At 37.0% G+C, this 7,692-nt stretch overlaps 1 long non-coding RNA gene across 1 annotated transcript in view; it reads left to right on the plus strand.

The window, feature by feature from the left end:
• LOC100613634 (uncharacterized) overlaps positions 1-3,374 on the plus strand; it is a 73,389-nt gene extending 70,015 nt beyond the window's left edge. The window contains exon 4 of the long non-coding RNA XR_680196.5: positions 2,725-3,374. This is a non-coding gene — a long non-coding RNA (uncharacterized LOC100613634). The remainder of the gene's footprint in view (positions 1-2,724) is intronic.
• The last annotated feature ends 4,318 nt before the right edge of the window (positions 3,375-7,692 follow it).

Raw genomic sequence — 7,692 nt, forward strand, 5'->3', positions numbered from 1 at the left:
AAAAAATCTCCTTGAACTCTCATTAGAATGTGTTTTTTTTTTTTTTAATCCCAGTAAAACTAGTTGAACTCTTCAATTAGGCACACCTTACAAAAGAGCAATGATTTTAGATAAAATCATTCCTCACACTTTCATGATTAGTTTGAGGTCTGGGTGCAGAAAGGGAAAAAAGTAAAAAGTTCAGTGTTAAATATTGTAAGACTTCCACAGTTTTATATGTAACATCAGAAAGAGGGAACTCCCTATACAAGGCTATTTTCATGGTTCTCATTATCACATAGAGTTAATCAAAAACAGTTCAACCTCAGGCAACTACCCCTGAGATTAACGTATTGAAGAGAAATAAAGCATCTTAGTCACCTGGATGATAATTAACCTTGAGAAAGCCCAAATCAAAGCAAAATATGGTGTATCTTTTCTGAAATATTTTCCCCTAAATACTAATATATGCTGGGTTGATAATATATGCATTATACATTATCAACCCTACACTGTGGTGTATCATACCAAACCAGCAAGTGACTGTCCTCCTGTCCTCACTATGTTCTTTGGGCACATGAGGAGTTGTAAATATATGCCTGCATAATTTAATGCATGACACATTTATTTTATCATGAAACTACATGTTAAAATGCTACAGTGCTATTGTTTTAAAACATCAAGAACTAAAACACTGACTAGAGTATGCAATCCAGATGGCAAATTCTCAAGGCATAGGACTGGAAAATGAAAAAAAAAAATTAAGAGTTGTTTGGCTTTCTCAGTCATGCAGCTTCCTAGCTTGCTTTTACCTTTCAGCACTAGCAAGGATTTAAATGCAATAAAAGCAGTTAGTATAACGGAGAAATAGGATTTGTTACAGGTCTGCTAGTCTTTTAAAAACATCTTTATTCCTCCTAAAATGGCCTGGGCTATTTAAGTTCTTGTGTTGCACTAATTAATAATAAATAGAGTACATTAAAGTCACTTTATTTATCTAACTTCCTATCACATGCAAGCCAATACACACATATATTATTTACACATAGTCGATGTCTTTCTGCTATTTAAATTTTGCAGGATAAGAAATATCCAGTGAACTAATTTTCAGAATGTGTTTATGTGTCATGCGTAACTGATAAAACAACTAGTTAGAATACAGACAAATATCAAAAAAACAAATGTAATTTTCTTAATTAAAATGTCAGTCATGCAACTATGCCAAATCACATTTTAATCAAATAAACCCAGACCTTATCATTAAAGACAAGTACTTCAATTGCAGAATTTTAAATAGCTTAATTGTATATGGAAAATGTGGCTTGAAAATATAAACATAATTAAGACAACTTCTTTTAGTCTTTTTGGTCAGCCTACTAAGAAGGATAAAAGTCTTGCATGTATTTGAGATTAGATACAGCATTAATTGGCAGCACTTTGTCACAATATCCCATTTAAGTAGTCTTGACTGTTCTTGCACAATAAACAACATTGTCTTTCAGTTTTTTTGAAAGTTTTATTTATATTGGAAAAAAAAGCCTCCAGAACTTCCCCAAATCTCCAGGAACCATGCCATATTTAATACAATATCCACCTCAGTAACTCAGTGATCACGTATTTCACCTATTTGTTCTAAATTCTCTTTTTAATTTTTTAAAAGGCAGTCTTCCAGCAGCTACAAACATCATTAATTGACTTTTCTTGAACCAAGGTTCATATTAACAAAATATAAATTAGATAACGGTTATTAGTGCTGCAACAACACTTAGATGAGTCTAGCCATAATATGTCAGTAACATGAAAAATGCTAGGTTTTTTGGTTTGGAATTTATCTGGATTTTCAATTAGGCTTAGCCAACTTGAGCAAGTAGTTCTTGTGGGCAACAATTATGGGTTTTACTTGTGTGTTTGATTTGTATTTGGGTCTTCTTTTTTCCTTATTTGATCACCAAGGCACACACAAATATTCATCTCAAGCCTAAAGCCCCGAAAGTAAGCCATTCTTTAGCTGGTGAAATTCTAATCTCGTTTTATATGTAGTCAATGAGCTGCTGAGAGATGACTTAGCTTGTTAACATGATAGCAGACAGATGAGAAGAAATAAAAAGTACTGGCCTGTGAAAGCCAAATCAAAGAGCCAGATTGAGGAGATTCTCGAGTTACCCAGGTGAGGCCCTCAGTGCCTAGCTAGTGACCCAGCTAATGGTCAGAATGCTGTAGGTTCTGTTTGGATGATCCAAACGTTAAAACATGGGACTTCGATGTCTGCATAAATGGCTAATAATTTGCTTTTTCTTTGTAAGCTTACTATACAATAAACAAAAGACATATTTGATACTAACCAAACATGGAGAAGGAACAGACAATAACACTGGACGAATATATTCAAGATGCAAATCTTTATGTGGCATTGAAAGAATTTCAGGATCCTACATTTCTGTATCACAGATTTTTAATTCTCCTTGAGTGTAAACTATTACCTATTGCCATTTACCAAAAAAAAATACTCATTTCCATAGACATGTAACAATATAAATTGCCTGAAAATGGGATAATGCTTTCATGCAGTGAAATCTTGATAAAATAAGAGAAAGTTACAGCTTTTTTTTTAATAATGATTATAGGATTTAAGAGAAAGGGTATGTGACAATACTCTGAAGAAGTATTTTAGGTGTTGTAAAAACACTTGTATCTGGGAGCATTGAAATCTACAGATTGATATTTCCTTTTTGTTTTCTTTTTCAGAGCAACTGCTTACTGGACATTGAAGCTTTATGGCCAGCTGCCAAAAAAATAAATGCACCTTAATTTTTAAATTGAATTATAAAGCCAAAAATATCCTATTGCTCTATTCCTCTTATTTTGGTGTTTACATGTGACTTTATAATTTCCTTCACTTGAAAGATTTTAACTTTAAAGGAAACTTTACTCTGAACGTTTAGGACAATTCATAGATAATCAAATTGATTATCATGTTTTCAATGTTAAATATTACTTCATATGTCTTTTTACAACCTTCAGAATAAGAAAGCCAGCTATGAAATACCAAGTCTTGACTAGTAGTGCCACCTAGCATCACAAAGAAAAAGTTGTTCAACTACTTTGCAAAGCATTGGAAATTTATCAAATCATCTAATATACTGTCTCCTTGATCCTTAATCCAGAGGAAAATAAGCAGACATGATCAATTAGAAGAAATGTACACAAGACCTATGTAATTTTAGAGATAGTATACTACATATTATGAATGTTTGTGTTTTAGTAAGATGTAGTTATGAGATGTAGCAGTAAGATATAATTTCTGGTTTGCTGACTGATATGTTACCGGTTTTTCCTATAATTTAAGAAAACATATTGGGATTCAAATGAATAAAAATAATGTTTGTGTACTGAAATATTGGCTATGACCTAATTTATAGAATAAAAAGTAAGTCATTCACAATTATCAGTATTTTGAATAATGTGGCAACCAACAACTGATTGAGATTTGTTAGTGTTTTGAGTAATGAATTTAGAAACTTTGGAATATAATATAATGCTAACAAAGATATCACAGGCTCAATCCTGGATGGAACTGAGGACAGCTATTCCAACCATCTCAGTTAAGATGCTTCTTATTGGTGATAAGTGAATAATAAGAGAGTAGATGGCTCATACCAGACCTATTTCTCTCACAATTCAAATAGACTTAGCTGTGAGATAGGGCAAGTCCTCAAATAACACCATTTCATTCAAAGTCATTTTATAATCACTTTGATGAGAAGAAAATCACTAATTCTTGGTCATGGCCACTGTCTGTGTGGAGTCTACATGTTCTCTGCATGTGTACGTGGGTTTTCTCTGGGTAGTTTGGTTTCCTTCCACATCCCAAGGAAGTTCACATGAGGTTCACTGGTGTGTCTAAATGGTTCCAATGTGAGTGAGTGTTGGGGTGTGTGTGGGTGCCCCCTGCAGTGAGATAGCTTCCTGTCCAGGGCAGTTCCCACCTTGCACCCTGAGCTGCTGGGAGAGGATCTGACCACTGGTGACCCTAAACTGGAATAAGCAGGCTGGAAAATGAATGAATACAAATTATTATAAAATAAAATTTCATAAAATCTATGGTAATCTTATAAATGCATGACAAAAAATGCAGTAAGAAAGTGCTCAGGAAGCCCACTGTATTTGTCGTTTCTGAAGGAGATGCTCCTGACAGTTTTTGCTTTGCTAACATTTCTTCCTTGATTTAACACACCATCACTACAACTACTGTTGCTCACTGATTCACCAAAAATTGGGTAAATATTTATCGTTTTCATTAACATTTCTTAAATGTATGGATGTATCACAATTATTTCAATGTTTAATATTAAAAGTGTTTTGGGTCTTTATTTAGAAGTTTAATATGTTTTTGTGACCACAAATATAACATTGGAACTTCACTCTTGTTTGTATCAATTAGCCTGTGGTAAAGCGGGTTTCATTCAAGCTTGTCCAACCCACAGCTCATGGGTCACATGTGGCCCAGGACTGCTTTGAATGCAGCCCAACACAAATTTGCTAACTTTCTTGAAACATTATGAAATTTTTGTGTGATTTTATTTTTTAGCTCATCAGCTATCATTAGTGTTAGTTTTTATGTTTGGCCCAAGACAATTATTCTTCCAATGTGACTCAGGGAAGACAGAAGATTGGACACCCTTGATTTCCAACAACTTGCTTAAAGTTGATGTCCCCAAAAACCTACTGATGACATTAAGTGAGGACTTACTGTAATAAAACTTAAGTGGTTATCTTAGAAAAGGGAGAAAACCATTGAAGACAGGTCACACTCTGGGACACACTCCTCTGGGAGTAGTCAGCTACTCAAATTAAAATATGCCAACAGAAAGGCTAACTTGAGCTTCTTTCAAACCAGTGCCCAGGTGTGCAATGTCTAGTGAGTGGGACTCCCAAGGCAAATAACCTTGGCAGAAATAGGAAGATTTTCAAGATTTCAATTAGGTTAGGTTTAGAACTAGAATGGAACTGCAATACCTTTCATAAAGCAAAAGGGTGAATCCAGCAATGTGCACTAGGCATCAGTATGTCTAAAGACAAGTGACATATAATATCCCAAACATACCAGGCTTTAGCAAAAGTACTCTTCAACTCACCTGTTAGGAAGCAAGATGGCATAATGGTGAGGAGTATGATTTTGCAAGCTTCCTGCCTCACCAATTGCTAGCTATGTGATATTGGACAAGTTAGATCAGTTGTCTGCAACCCGGTTTCTTGTGAAATGGACAACAAGGATATGACTGAATGAAATGAAAACACTCAGCATTGCTGTAAACATCCACTAAAAATATGTTGTTATTATTTTATTATTGCTCCTCTCTTCTCAGGTTAGGTTTTGACACAGAATTCTTTCAATGCCATTTCACCAGTTGGAAACCTCTGTGGCTGGTGGCACCTCTGCCTCGGCTTCACTTTTGTCTGCTGGGCTTGCTCTGCCCACTTGGCCCAGCAGGCTGAGCTCTGTTCACTCCCCAGTCCAAATCCCACAATCACCATGGGACCCATGCTCAGCTCACGGTGGGACCAGGCATGCTGTAAGTGGCTTCTGTAGCTGAGTGCTGGCATTCAGACAAAGGGGGATGTGGTGGCGCCTGAAAACTTGGAGACGCCAGCAACCGCAGAGCCCCAAGAGGTGTTACAGCTTCTGCTTGGGGAGTCCCAAGATCTGAGAACCCAGGAAATATTACAGCTCTCGTTCATTCCCACTGCCTACAGCTTCAGCGAACAGGGGTGTGTCACAGCTCTTTCTGTCCTGCTGCCTGCAGCTCAGCAAATGGGGGCATGGGGCACCCAGCAACTTTTTCTCCCCTGTCGCTTGGTGAGTGAGAGGGAGGGTTACAGTGTTATAGCTCTTTTTGCACCTCCCATTTGGTGGGTTCTGGGTTCTTGTCCCATGACCAAGAAGAATGAGGTTGCATGGACACCAGAGAGTGAGCGAGGCAGGGAAGAATTTTATTGAGTGACAGAGAAGCTCCTGACAATGACAGGGTACCTGAAGTGGGTAGCCCTCTGTGTGAGGGGGGCCTGAAAGCAGGTAGCCATCTATGTAGCTGAGTCCAGGAATGAGGAGGTGCAGGCTATAGGTAGCCTTTGGAAAAGGCAACATTCCATTGGTTAAAGAGCATTATTCAGAAAGAACCAATCAGGAAACAGTGGGCAAACAAGAATAGAAGTTCTCACACTGGACTCTATCCAGAACCAGCAGTTCGGTTTTCAGTCTTCGGGCTGTCTTTGGCTTAAAGGCCAGGTTTCACAAGGGACCCATCCTTGTCTGTCTAGGAATTTGTCTGTCTTCTGCTGCTATCAGTTTGTCTCAGGAACTACATGATTCTGGGTCTTTAGGTAGAGAGCCTTAAAAGAGCTTCAGCTAAACATGACTGGGAAGCTAGCCACTCACCACTAATATGCAAACACATAGTTTCTGGCCTAATGGAACTGAGGAAATAGCACTGATTTAATAAATATGGAATATTTGTCACCAAAGATAAAATTACAATATTCTAACATATTTTTCTATGCAACATTCATATATTTATATAAATATTAGCAAATATATTCAATGTTAATTCATATATATTAACAAATATATTCATCTGTATTAACAAATTTAATATGTGATCAATCTATTTAATCCTTTTTCTAAACTTTAGATTATAGTTTAGCACAAGATATAATTAGCTGATATCAATAATATTTGTCACTCATTATTTTTTGCCCCAGGATACAAGTTTTGGTGTCCGCAAAATGAAATATCTCTCAAATCTGTAATACAAGCATGATATAGTCTTAAACAAGAACCACTCCTGTTATGACAACTATTACTCTTCCTCCTTTTAAAGTTTACTCAGATTCTGAATTATGGATAATTACAAAGAAGCTTGGTGAAGTTACATAGGGGAAGAAGTTTCATTTTTCAACTTCCCAGTGAAAAATAAGTAACACAGCATCACAGAAGGGAAAATATTCTGTCCCAGAGGACAGTGCCAGGACTTTAGCTTATTTCTTTTGCTTCTGTGGTTGGTTGTCTTTGGCCATTTCTCAAGATGTGTAAGCATCTGATAATATTAATAAAAGCACTTTATTTGCAACCCATATTAGTCCTGGTTTATTACACATACCCCTAATTATGATTTTAAGTGGCCAAAATAAGAAATTTTGGAGACTGTAGAAAAATTTTTTTTTCTGGGCTCCAGATTTAGACTAAAGGAGAGTGACCAATACAAGTCATGGGACCCTGAGAATGGGAAGGAGAGGCATTGAATTAAATATCACTAGTAGAGATTCAAGAATATGAGAATCCCTAGTCCCAACCCTACCATTCCATGATCTTAATCGCCTGAATGGAAATAAACAACATAAGAATACATTTTACCAGCTGGGCGTGGTGGCTCATGCCTGTAATCCCAGCACTTTGGGAGGCCGAGGCAGGCAGATAGCGAGGTCACGAGATTGAGAACATCCTGGCCAAGATGGTGAAACCCTGTCTCTACTAAAAATACAAAAATTAGCCAGGCTTGGTGGTAGGCGCCTGTAGTCCCAGCTACTCGGGAGGCTGAGGCAGGAGAATAGCATGAACTCAGGAGGAGGTGGAGCTTGCAGTGAGCTGAGATCATGCCACTGCACTCCAGCCTGAACGACAGAGCGAGATTCCATCTCAAAAAAAAAAAAAGGATA

This window comes from Pan troglodytes, chromosome 4 (genome assembly GCF_028858775.2).
Source record: "Pan troglodytes isolate AG18354 chromosome 4, NHGRI_mPanTro3-v2.0_pri, whole genome shotgun sequence".
NCBI lineage: Eukaryota > Metazoa > Chordata > Mammalia > Primates > Hominidae > Pan > Pan troglodytes.